Here is a 13,510-nt window from a genome sequence, read left to right as displayed (position 1 = left end):
TTAGGGTAAAAAGTACCAGCATTATTCATATTCATTCATTTTCATTCATCAACTTATTATTTCAGTAGCAAAAGTTGTTTCTGTCAACGAGTGCTTAAATAATTTACCTGAAATGATTTTTAAAGAAATTTCAAAACAAGAAAAGAAATTTCAAAACAAGAAAAGAAAGAAACAAACACAAATCAGCATTAATAAATAAGAAATTAAACTGTGCAAGATTCTGCTAAGTTTAAAGAAGACCCAATTTAACTTTTTTATTTCATACCATTAATAAACAGGGAGGATATGAGAAAAATGGACTGTGATGACTTCCAACCAACTTTCATTTCTCTCAGTTGAATCATTATAAAACAGAGCCCAGGTTAGTTTCATAATGACTCAGTTGAGAGAAAAGAGGCTGAGTGTAAAATAAAAAATCTATTCTGTATCCCTGTCATTTAATTATACTCTTTGTAAATGTTTTGAACATTTCCACTAGGAAAACAGTGATCTGATCTAGACTGTATTTAGTTTTAAATATTACAGTCCCAAAGAGTACATTAAAATTATTTCAATAAAACAGCCTCTGTGGGAGCTATATGTTCAGATTGTTCTTAACCAAATTTTCTACGTTTTTGTCTGTTGTGTTCCAGAAACATTAAAAACCTGCCAATAATAATTACTCTACCACAACAGTACATTTAGCAAAAATATTAATTTTTCAAAAAGTTTAATAATTTTTCTGGAGTTTTTTGCTATAACCTTGTTACCAAGGTAAGTATTTGCTTACCAAATATTTGATAAAGGGTGTCCTTTAACATTCACACAGTTAGCGTCCGTCCTGATGGCTGAGTGGTCAGCATGATGGATTGCTGTCCTACAAGCCCGGATCCGATTCCCCACTGGGTTGGGGATTTTCTATGCTCAGGGACTGGGTGTTGTGTTGTCTTCATCATCATTTCATCCCCATCTGGCATGCAGGTCACCTAATGTGGCGTCGAATGTAATAAGACCCGGCCAATGACACCAAATGCTCATATCATTTCGAACACAGTTAGCTATATCAATAAATTTATGCACATATCTGAGTTTTTATCAGAGTCAGTACTATATATTTTTAACAGTGTACTTAAGTTTCACTAACAACCCACCCTGTATTCAAAGAGGGTAGCAGTGTCTATGACCCAATGAGCATAGTGGGAATTTTGCTTATGGGCCACTGGTGCAAGGTATAGCTACTTACTGGCCACTCAACTGCAGCTCCGGACCAGCACAAGTTACATATTCTGTCAGACCTTTTCCCACATTTCCCAATGCAACATCACTATGAAGCACTCTCTGCCACACACCACTGGTACAGAGCATCATCTGCCAGGAGACATTGGTATGGAACACGTTCTGCCACATGACACTGGAATGTAGTGCCCTCTGCCATGTGCAGTACTGGCAGGAAGCACCCTCCACAACACAAGACTGACATGGGACACACTCCACAATATAACACTGAAATGGGGCACTCCCCTTCCACCACTTGACACTTAGGTGGTACCCTGTGTCAATGTCACATGGTGGACAGGGCCCCATACATTATAACAATGGAACAGGGCACCCTCCACCATGTAACACTAACATGTAGCACACACTGCCATGTAACAGTGTCACAGAACACCCTCTGCCATCCCTGGAACAATAGTATGCAGCATCTTTCTGCATGTAACATTGGTACCTCCCTGACAGCACCATCTGGCCGTGTGAGCTACCATGATTTCAAAGAGTTATATAATTCACTGCTAGATGGCAATGGCATTGTCTTCCCCATGATGGAAGTCTTATTCATCATTGTTCAGCCAATTTGTATGAAAAAACTGCAAATAATATTCACAAACCTTCCTCATTAATCAGCTTACATATTGAGAAAAACCGTATCTAAATCCCTACAGTAGTTCCTGAGATTAGCCACAACATAATGACAGAACTGCAAGGACCTCAGTCAAAGATGGAGTGAGTTAGTAGTACATATATTAACTGAGTAGAACCAAGTATCTACAAATGGAGGACTGTCTGGTATAGCAGTAATTTTGTTTACTAGCCACTTCATACAATTATGGTAAAATTTGGATAACAATGTTAGGTAACTGAACATCATCACTTTCATATTACTGAAATAAGTTAAGCAATGCATACCAGGAAAGTTCTCAGCACGTATGAATGTTATCCATTCTATATGTAACTGGTGTTTGGAGTAACATTGCAAGGCAATCATGGGAGTTGTGAGCTGCTGCTGCTACCACCACAGAACAACACAAAAAGAGAAGCACAACACCCATGTTAAAAGAGGGAAAAACAGTCTTTTAGTTCATCTCTATACCACTAGAGGCACTGCTATCACAGGATAAACATTGCGAGTTGCATCCCTCCTAGCTTATGTACATTGTAGGGTATTTTTTTTTTTTTTTTGTTTTAATTTTCTTATCTCAGGTTTCTGGGCATGCTATGTAATTATCTTGGCTAGCATCATAATAAAATAATTTAAAAACAGTTTTATCACTGCTGCACTGCAATTTGCTACAGCTATTATTCAGGAATTAGTCAAATTAACTGCTACAGTTTTATTTAGCTTCATTTATTTACACTACAAGCTTGTTTCAACTTACTGTCAGCTTCAAGTGTTGCATCTAGTTCTTACGAAACACAAAACATTCTGGAGCTTTTATATCTTGATAGAAATCACTATTAGTGTGTGAGTTTACATCAAGATATAAAAAACTCCAGGACGTTTTGTGCATCATAAGAACTAGACACAACACTTGAAATTGACAGTAAATCAAAACAAGATTTTAGTCTATATAACTGTCACAAGCTAAATAAAACTTGTAGCAATGCTGAAGATGAAGATGTGGAGCACAAATGGGAAAAACTCAAAAGCATAGTTCAGTATGCCTTAGGAAAGTATATTCCTGTAGGGAGGAGCAGGAGGAGATTAGTGTTTAAGTCCCGTCAACAATGAAAGCATTAGAAATGGAGCAAAAGCTTTGATTATGGAAGGATAGAGAGAAAAAGTGGTCATGCCCTTTTAAAGGAACCATCCCGCATTTTCCTTAAGCAATTTAGGAAAATCATTGAAAATCTAAATCAGGATGGCCAGACATAAATTTGGGAGAATGGCATTCCAAACCTGAGTACAGTGGGCTAACCATAGTATGTTCCAAGCAACGTCTTAATGGATGGGAAAGACTCACCATAGTTTAATAGCTGGTTAGAAAACTGCTGCATGAGCAGAGAGCTTTGCCATAGATTCAAGAGAAGCCAAAGCCTAGCAGACAAACAAAAGCAGAATGAAGCAAAATTAAGTATAAGGAGGTCAACGAGAGAAGTGTTCAATGACTTTGAAAATGAAATTTTTCCAAGGGTCTGACTAAGAGCATTGAGAGGTTTTGGTCTTTCATAAATTTAGTAAGCAGTTCAAAATCATCTGTTCCGTCACTCAGTGACCACACAGGCATCGAAACGGAAGATATCAGAGAGAAGGCTGAAATACTGAATTCAGTCTTGAAGCTGTTTCACTCTGAAAAGAGGAACTGTATTATGATTTTCCAATCATCATATGAATGTCAAAATGGCAGATATTGAGATAACCGATTGTGGAATAGAAAGGCAAGTACAGTCGCTTAGTAGTGGATAGGCATCAGGACTGTAAGATTCTACAAAGATTATACAAAAGAACTTTGCCATTTCTAACAGTAGTTTATCACAGTTCTCTAGAGCAGTGAAGGGTACTTGGTAACTGGAAGAAAGTGCAGGTCATTCCCATTTTCAAGACAGGTAATAGTACAGGTGCACATAATTGCAGGTTTATATTGTTGTAGAATTATGGAACATGTTTTATGTTCAAGAACTATGATTTTTTTGGAGAATGCAAGATCTCTATGAAAATCAACTTTGATTCCACAAACAGAGGAGATTTTAAAACTCATTGTGCTGTGTTCCTGAACTTCAGGAAGGCATTTGACACTCCTCTGCACTGCCATCTAATGAAAAAAATACAAGCTTACCAGGTATTGGACCAGATTTGTGACTTGAATCAGGACTCCCTTGCACACAGAACTCAACATGTCACTCTTAATGGAACAAAATCAACAGATGTAAAGGTATCTTCTGGAACACCCCGAGGAAGTACGATAGGACCATTACTATCTACATTGTACATAAATTATCTAGTTGGAAGGGACAGACGCTCTCTAAGACTGTTCAGAGATTATGCAGTTGTCTATAAAAAAGTAGCCATGCCAGAAGACAGATTGGTTTGAAGAATGACCTGCATATGATTTATTTACATTCAGGGCTGATTGTCAGTCCCTGCATTATTCATCAATGTAACATATTGCACATACATAAGAAAAGAAATCCTCTACTGTGCAACTACACTATTGATGACGAATTGCTGGAAACAGCATCTACCATAAAATGTCAAGGAGTAACTGTCCAGAGTGACCCTGAGTAGAATGACCACATGAAACAAACAGCAGGAAAAGCAGACCCCCAGACAGCATTCTTTTCTTCTCATCCCATCTGGTAAGTCTCCCCTGAGCCAGGGTTCTGGGTGACTTTTCCAAACTCTATCCCTATTCTTAAACCTCTCCAGTCCCTTTCCCTTCATGCCTCTTCTTTCCCCTTTATCCCTTCTGCCAGAAGGAGGAGCCACTGGTTGGTTGGTTTGGGGGATGAAAGGGACCAGACTGCTACGGTCATCGGTCCCTTTTTCCAAATACAAAGAACACCCACAGAGAATAAAAACAAGGAACAGAATAGATCAAAGACGATACAGAACAAGAGAAACTGAGACAAAGACAAGACAAAACGAACTAAAACCACACAGAGTGTGACGGTGGTTGGCCGACCATATAAATAAAAAAGGAAAAGCCAACCACTTAGAAACACATTAAAAAATCAGTTTAAAATCATAGGCCAAAGGCCAGAATCAACACAAAACAATAAAATAAAACAGAAACACTCAGATTAAATGATAAAATCCCCCTGCCCGAATAAAACGTAAAACTAAGTCAGCCATAGTGGAGTCGTCTGTTAAAAGGGCAGGGAGCGTATCAGGCAGCGCAAAAGTCTGCCTGACCACAGCTAAAAGGGGGCAGGCCATCAAAATGTGGGCCACCGTCAAAGCCGCCCCACATCGACATAGAGGAGGGTCCTCCCGGCGCAGTAAATAACTGTGTATCAGCCGGGAGTGGCCAATGCGGAGCCGGCAAAGAACTACTGAGTCCCTGCGAGTGGCTCGCAGGGATGACCGCCACACAACCGTCGTCTCCTTGACATCACGGAGTTTATTGCGCGTTGTCAGTTCGCGCCATTCATCGTCCCATAGCGCCAAGATTTTGCGGCGGAAGACTGCCCGCAAATCAGTCTCTGGGAGGCCAACGTCCAGAGATGGCTTACTGGTGGCCTCTTTCGCCAGGCGGTCAACATGTTCGTTACCCGGGATACCGACATGACCGGGGGTCCACACAAAGACCACAGAGCGGCCGCAATGGGCAAGAGTATGCAGAGACTCTTGGATAGCCATCACCAGACGAGAACGAGGGAAACACTCGTCGAGAGCTCGTAAACCGCTCAGGGAATCGCTACAGATAACGAAGGACTCACCAGAGCAGGAGTGGATATACTCCAGGGCACGAGATATGGCGACCAGCTCAGCAGTGTAAACGCTGCAGCCATCCTGCAAGGAACGTTGTTCGGAACGGTCCTCTAGAGTGAGCGCATATCCGACACGACCAGCAACCATCGAACCGTCAGTGTAAACAATGCCAGAGCCCTGATACGTGGCCAGGATGGAATAAAAGCGGCGGCGGAAGGCCTCTGGAGGGACTGAGTCCTTCGGGCCCTGTGCCAAGTCGAGCCGAAGGCAAGGGTGACGAACACACCATGGGGGTGTATGCAAAGTAGCCCGGAAAGGAGGTGGAACAGTGAAAACCTGAAGCCCAGAGAGAAGCTCTTTGATGCGGACCGCTATTGTACAACCAGACCGGGGCCAACGTTCTGGCAGACGGACGACCGATCGTGGGAACAGGAGACGATAGTTTGGATGCCCAGGCGAGCTTAGAACATGGGCAGCATAAGTGGCCAGCTAACGTTGGCGTCGGAACTGCAGTGGAGGTACACCTGCCTCCACTAGTACGCTGTCCACAGGGCTGGTGCGGAAAGCACCAGTGGCAAGGCGTATCCCGCTGTGGAGAATTGGGTCCAGCACCCGTAACGCAGATGGGGCTGCTGAGCCATAAGCCAGGCACCCATAATCCAGACGGGACTGGATTAACGCCTGGTAGAGCCGCAACAGGGTAGAGCGGTCGGCGCCCCAGCGGGTGTGGCTCAAGCATCTCAGAGCGTTTAGATGCCGCCAACACGTCTGTTTAAGCTGCCAGATATGAGGCAGCCAAGTCAACCGGGCATCGAAAACCACCCCCAAAAACCTGTGGGTCTCCACCACAGCAAGGAGTTCGTCGGCAAGATAAAGCCGCGGCTCAGGATGGACTGTTCGGCGCTGGCAGAAATGCATAACGCGGATCTTGGCTGCCGAAAACTGAAACCCATGCACTACAGCCCAAGACTGCGCCTTACGGATAGCGCCCTGTAGCTGACGTTCAACAGCTGCAATGCCAGTAGAGCTGTAGTAAAGGCAAAAGTAGTCAGCATACAGGGAAGCGGAGACAGAATTTCCCACGGCCGCAGCAAGCCCGTTAATGGCTATTAAAAAAAGACAGACACTTAAAACAGAACCCTGTGGCACACCGTTCTCCTGGACGTGGGAGGAACTATACGAGGCCGGGACTTGCACGCGGAAGGTACGACACGACAGAAAATTGCGGATAAAAATCGGCAGAGGACCCCGAAGACCCCATCCATGAAGCGTAGAAAGGATGTGATGACGCCATGTCGTATCGTAAGCCTTCCGCATGTCGAAAAAGACAGCGACCAGGTGCTGACGGCGGGCCAAGGCAAAACGGATGGCCGACTCCACGCTCACCAGATTGTCGGTGGCAGAGCGGCCTTTACGGAACCCACCCTGAGACGGAGCCAGAAGGCCCCGAGACTCCAGTACCCAATGCAAGCGCCGGCTCACCATCCGTTCAAGCAACTTGCAAAGAACGTTGGTGAGGCTAATGGGACGGTAGCTGTCCACCTCCAGAGGGGTCTTTCCAGGTTTCAAAACGGGGATATATATTTTTTTTTTTTTTTTTTTTTTTTTTTGTGGTTTTAGGGTGCACAACTTCAACGGTCATTAGCGCCCAGACTACGTTAGGAATGCACCGCGAGTCACAAGTTTAAAACAGCAACGAAACAGAAAACACGGTAAAAGACAGACTGACAGGCATAGGATTAAAAAAGAAAACAGCACAATCAAATGTCCTTTGAGAGGGTTGTCAAATTGATAAAATGAAGAACGCCAGCAGCTGCTCGTGGGACATCCGCTAAAATGGCTTCTACAGTACAGGGCAGGCCAAGATCAAGACGCAGGGTGTTAAAATCCGGACAGGAAGTTAAAATGTGGCGGACCATCAGCAATTGCCCACATGGGCAGAACGGCGCCGGCGCAGCCGTCAGCAGATGGCGATGGCTGAACCGGCAGTGTCTAATTCGTAACCGGGCCAAAACTACCTCCTCCCGCCGAGAAGGGCGTGAGGAGGACGTCCAAGCCACGGGAAGAGGTTTTAAGGCCCGAAGCTTCTTGTCTGTAAGTGCAGCCCAATCGGCATGCCACAACGATAAAATGCGCTGACAAATTACCCTGGTACAATCTGACAAAGGGACACAACAAGAAGCTGTCCGAGGCTGGAGGACCGCAGCCTTGGCTGCGGCATCTGCAGCTTCATTCCCGGGGATACCGACATGGCCAGGAACCCACATAAAGCTAACCGGAGAAAAGAGGGAGGCGACCGCGAAGGCCCCATGTATGCATGGTGCGGAGAGTGCCCGCCCTCCAACAGGTGTCGTAAGCCTTCTCCAAATCAAAGAACACAGCCACGGTCGGGCGCTTCCGCAAGAAGTTATTCATAATGAAGGTCGACAAGGTAACCAGATGGTCAACAGCAGAGCGGCGCCTACGAAATCCACATTGTACATTGGTAAGGAGGCATCGAGACTCGAGCAGCCAAACCAATCGAGAGTTAACCATTCGCTCCATCACTTTACAGACACAGCTGGTAAGCGAGACGGGTCGATAACTGGAAGGCAAGTGCTTGTCCTTCCCCGGCTTAGGAATCGGGACAACAATAGACTCGCGCCAGCATGCGGGAACATGTCCCTCAATCCAGATGCGATTGTAAGTACAAAGAAGAAAACCTTTACCCACAGGAGAAAGGTTCTTCAGCATCTGAATATGAATAGAATCAGGCCCTGGAGCGGAGGACCGTGATCGGCCAAGTGCGTTTTCGAGTTCCCGCATGGTGAATGGGGCATTATAACTTTCACGATTCGAGGAGCGGAAGTTAGGTGGCCTAGCCTCCTCTGCCTATTTGCGGGGGAGGAAGGCAGGGTGGTAATGAGCGGAGCTCGAAACCTCTGCGAAAAAGCGGCCGAAGGCATTGGAGACAGCCTCAGGGGCCACAAGGACGTCATTCGCGACCGTCAAGCCAGGAACTGGTGAGTGGACCGTAGTGCAAGAAAGCCGGCGCAGGCTACCCCAGACAACAGAAGAAGGAGTGAAACTGTTGAAGGTGCTTGTGAAAGCAGCCCAGCTGGCTTTCTTGCTTTCTTTAATAATACGACGACACTGTGCACGTAATCGCTTATAATTGACACAATTCGCCACTGTAGGGTTGCATTTAAAGCTGCGTAAAGCACGTCGACGAGCACATAAAGCATCTCTACATGCCGCGGTCCACCAGGGGACCGGTACGCGACGTGGAGAAGAAGTAGGGTGAGGGATGGAATATTCAGCAGCAGTGAGAATGACTTCTGTGAGGTGTGCGACCTGACTATCGCAGCTTGTGAATGTTTGATCCTGAAAGGTCGCCCTGGAAGAGAAGAGCCCCCAGTCTGCTTTGGAGATGTTCCAACTAGATGAGCACGGAGAGGGGGTATGCTGCAGGAGATGGATAACACACGGGAAGTGGTCGCTCGAATATGTATCAGAAAGTGCATACCACTCGAACCGGCGTGCAAGTTTGGGAGTACATATAGAGAGGTCTAAATGGGAATAGGTGTGAGATGTGTCCGAAAGAAAAGTAGGGGCGCCAGTATTGAGGCAGACAAGATTGAGCTGGTTGAAAAGGTCTGCTAACAGGGAGCCCCTCGGGCAGGATGCTGGAGAGCCCAAAAGGGGATGGTGGGCATTGAAGTCTCCAGTTAAAAAAAATGGTGCAGGTAGCTGAGCAATAAGTTGCATCATGTCTGCCCTGGTAACAGCAGACGACGATGGAGTGTAAACGGTACAAATGGAAAATGTAAAAGTGGGGAGAGTAATGCGGATGGCAACTGCCTGCAGGCCGGTGTGCAACGTGATGGGATCGTAGTAAATATCATCCCGGACCAGCAACATAACCCCTCCATGAGCTGGGATACCTACCACAGGGGGTAGGTCAAAACGCACAGAGGTGTAGTGTGCCAAGGCAATTTGATCGCAAGGGCGTAGCTTCGTTTCCTGGAGGGCGACGACGAGCGGACGGTGCAAGCGGAGCAGCAACTTCAAGTCCTCTCGGTTGGAGCGAATGCTGCGAATATTCCAGTGAATAAGTGCCATCGTAAGAAAAGTAAAAGGAAGATGAAAGAAGGGGTCACCTCGAAGGCTGCTGAGGGCCTGGCTTCGAGCGAGCACTGCCGCCGCTATCAGTAGGCGGAAGGTCATCGTCCATTGGGTCTATAGGTTCATCGGCCATCTTGGGAAGATGGCCGGGAGGGGGAGCTTCCTCCGCCGGTGAACGGCCAGATGTTCGGCTACCAGCGGTGCAGCCAGGCGAAACGGACTACGGCCTGGGGCAGCAACCGCTGGGTGGCGCAGGAGAAGAAATGCGCCGTGGCGGAGAAGGAGAACTGTGCTTCCTATTTGCCTTCTTGGAAGGTCGTTTGGTGGAAGTACCGGTCGAAGGCTGGGAGGTCGAGGTACGTAGGAAGTCTGCACGGGACGGTTCCTTCTTGAAGGCCCGTGCATCTGACTTCTGGGTCTTCGTCTTAGCAGAAGATGATGAAGGGGCTGGTGCCTGTGGGGTGATGGGAGGAAGAGGAGACGTCGACCGCGCGATCTTAGCACTGGCCGAACGGACGACCGTGGTGCTGAAGGTCAGATCGCATGTCTGGGTTGCCACCTCCCTGGTAGTCCGAGGAGAGGCGAGGACAGTACTGTATTTCCCCGCTGGGAGCAGCGTGGGCTTCCTACTAGCCAATAGCTTGCGAGCAGCCGAGGTAGACACTTTCTCTTTGACCCGAATTTCTTGGATACAGCGTTCTTCCTTATAGACAGGACAGTCGCGGGAGGATGCGGCATGGTCACCCTGACAGTTCACACAACTAGGAGACGGAGGTGGACAGTCACCCTCATGGGCATCCCTGCCACAAGTGACACATTTAGCCGCATTGGAACAAGACTGTCGAGTGTGATTGAAACGCTGACACTGGTAGCAGCGCGTAGGTGTCGGGACATAGGGGCGAACAGAAATAACCTCGTAGCCCGCCTTGCTGCGTGATGGCAGCTTAACACTATCAAAGGTCAAGAAAAGTATCCGGGTCGGTACAAGGTCATTGTTGACCTTTTTCATGACCCTATGGACAGCCGTCATGCCCTGCTCAGCGAGGAAAGATTGAATGTCCTCGTCAGTCAAGCCGTCGAGGGATCTAGTATAGACCACACCACGAGACGAATTCAAAGTTCGGTGAGCCTCCACCCGGACAGGGAACGTGTACAGGAGTGTGGCCCGAAGCAGTTTTTGTGCCTGAAAGGCGCTCTCAGTTTCGAGTAATAAGGTACCGTTATGCAACCTGGTACAAGATTTAACAGATCCGGCTATGGCATCTACGCCCTTCTGGATAACGAAAGGGTTGACAGAGGAAAAATCCTTTCCGTCTTCAGATCGAGAAACGACGAGGAACTGTGGGGTAGGCAGTAGTACTTTTGTCACTGGTAGCTGGTCACGTTTCCGTTTTTGGGCAGAAGTCGAGAGAGATGGAGTGGAAACCATTGCGGAGGAATCCCCCGTGATTGCCAGCGTCTCCGATGGCGCGCTCCTTCCTTGTGGGGACCCTCTCAGAGGGCACTCCCGCCTTAGGTGAATGTTTACACCTCAGGTCACACCTCCCAAGAAACAGACGGAGGGACCAATCGGCATGGTCAGAAGGTATCAGCTCAGGCAGTCACCCCTCCCCGGGCCTGGCCTTTACCAGGGGGTACGCGCGTGCCTTACATGTATACCGAGGGCGGGGAATTACGCGTTACCCCGTCACCGGCTACGCGTGCGAACGAGTGGGTCGGCCTTCAGGCGCGCACAGGGAGGAAGGAAGAAGAGGAAAAAGGAGAGAGGGAGAGAGAGAGAGGACAGACTGTCTCAAACGCCGAGGCGGAGACCAGAGAAGGCAAGGAGAAGAAGGCAATGAGAAGGCAATGAGAAGGCAAGGAGAAGAAGGCAATGAGAGGGCAAGGAGATTTTGCAGGGGAAAGTGTAAGGAAGACAGTGAGGTGGAGAAGAGCAAAGAAAGGAACCAACCAAAGGAAGGAAGAAACGAGAAGTGAAAAAGCAAAATGACCGCAAATAGAGGTTGTGGAACCGTCCGTCTCCGGACGCAGGCGCTAACTACCCCCTTGAGGGGGAGGGACTCCTTTTAGTTGCCTCTTACAACAGGCAGGAATACCTCGGGCCTATTCTAATCCCCGGACCCGCAGGGGGGAAAACGGGGATGACAATGCCTTCCCGCCATTGCGACGGAAATTCCCCCTCGACCCAAAGACGGTTGTAAAGATCGAGAAGGCGCCACTGGCAGTCCACTGAAAGGTGTTTCAGCATCTGACAGTGGATGCCATGTGGCCCAGGAGCGGTATCAGGGCAAGCAGCTAGGGCACTGCGAAATTCCCACTCACTGAATGAAGCATTGTAAGATTCTGGGTGGTTGGTGCGAAACGAAAGGCTCTGACGTTCCATCCGCTCTTTAATGGAGCGGAAGGCCTGGGGGTAATTCGCAGAAGCGGAACTCATAGCAAAATGCTCTGCTAAGCGATTTGCAATGACGTCGGAGTCAGTACAAACTGCTCCATTCAGTGAGAGCGCAGGGATGCTGGCAGGGGTCCGATAGCCGTAGACGCGTCGAATCTTGGCCCAGACCTGCGATGGAGTGACATGGAGGCCAATGGTGGACACATACCGCTCCCGGCACTCCTTCTTGCCTTGGCGGATAAGGAGGCGGGCCCGCGCACGCAGCCGTTTGAAGGCGATAAGGTGGTCTATGGAGGGATGTCGCTTGTGACGCTGGAGCGCCCGCCGGCGATCTTTAATCGCTTCAGCGATCTCAGGCGACCACCAAGGCACAGCCTTCTGCCGAGGGGACCCAGAAGAACGGGGAATGGCAGATTCGGCGGCAGTAACGATGCCGGTGGTGACCGATTGAACCACCGCATCGCCGGCCGAAGTGGCCGTGCGGTTAAAGGCGCTGCAGTCTGGAACCGCAAGACCGCTACGGTCGCAGGTTCGAATCCTGCCTCGGGCATGGATGTTTGTGATGTCCTTAGGTTAGTTAGGTTTAACTAGTTCTAAGTTCTAGGGGACTAATGACCTCAGCAGTTGAGTCCCATTGTGCTCAGAGCCATTTGAACCACCGCATCAATGTCGTCAGTAGAGAGAGGCTCAAAAGCGGCAGTGGAGGAGAACAAGTCCCAGTCAGCCTTATTCATAGCCCATCTGCTAGGGCGCCCAGAAGAGTGACGCTGTGGTAGTGACAAAAAGAGCGGAAAGTGGTCACTACCACACAGATCGTCATGCACACTCCATTGGACAGACGGTAAGAGGCTATGGCTACAGATTGAAAGGTCAGTGGCGGAGTAGGTGCCATGCGCCACACTGAAGTGTGTGAAGGCACCATCATTTAACAGCGAGAGATCAAGCTGCGACAAGAAATGCTCAACGATGGCGCCTCGACCTGTTGCCACTGACCCACCCCACAGAGGGTTATGGGCGTTGAAGTCGCCCAATAGCAAGAAAGGTGGCGGCAATTGGGCGACCAGTGCAGCCAGGACATGCTGCGAGACATCACCATCCAGTGGAATGAAAAGACTGCAGATGGTAACAGCCTGTGGCGTCCACACACGTACAGCGATAGCCTCTAAAGGCGTCTGGAGAGGGACAGACTCGCTGTGCAGAGTGTGAAGGACATATATGCAGACGCCACCAGACACCCTTTCATAAGCTGCTCGGTTCTTATAATAACCCCGATAGCCACGGAGGGTGGGGGTTCGCATTGCTGGAAACCAAGTTTCCTGGAGAGCAATGCAGAAGAAAGGGTGAAGGCTGATAAGTTGGCGGAGCTCAGCTAGATGGTGGAAGAA

At 48.3% G+C, this 13,510-nt stretch overlaps 1 protein-coding gene across 1 annotated transcript in view; it reads left to right on the top strand.

The window, feature by feature from the left end:
- Nucleotides 1–13,510, top strand: part of LOC126248070 (probable medium-chain specific acyl-CoA dehydrogenase, mitochondrial) — a 209,362-nt gene that overhangs the window by 110,936 nt on the left and 84,916 nt on the right. The window lies entirely within an intron of this gene.

Source organism: Schistocerca nitens, chromosome 3 (genome assembly GCF_023898315.1).
Source record: "Schistocerca nitens isolate TAMUIC-IGC-003100 chromosome 3, iqSchNite1.1, whole genome shotgun sequence".
In the NCBI taxonomy this organism is placed as follows: domain Eukaryota; kingdom Metazoa; phylum Arthropoda; class Insecta; order Orthoptera; family Acrididae; genus Schistocerca; species Schistocerca nitens.
The sequence above is the reverse complement of the archived record's forward strand: the minus strand, read 5'-3'. Positions and strand labels throughout refer to the sequence as shown.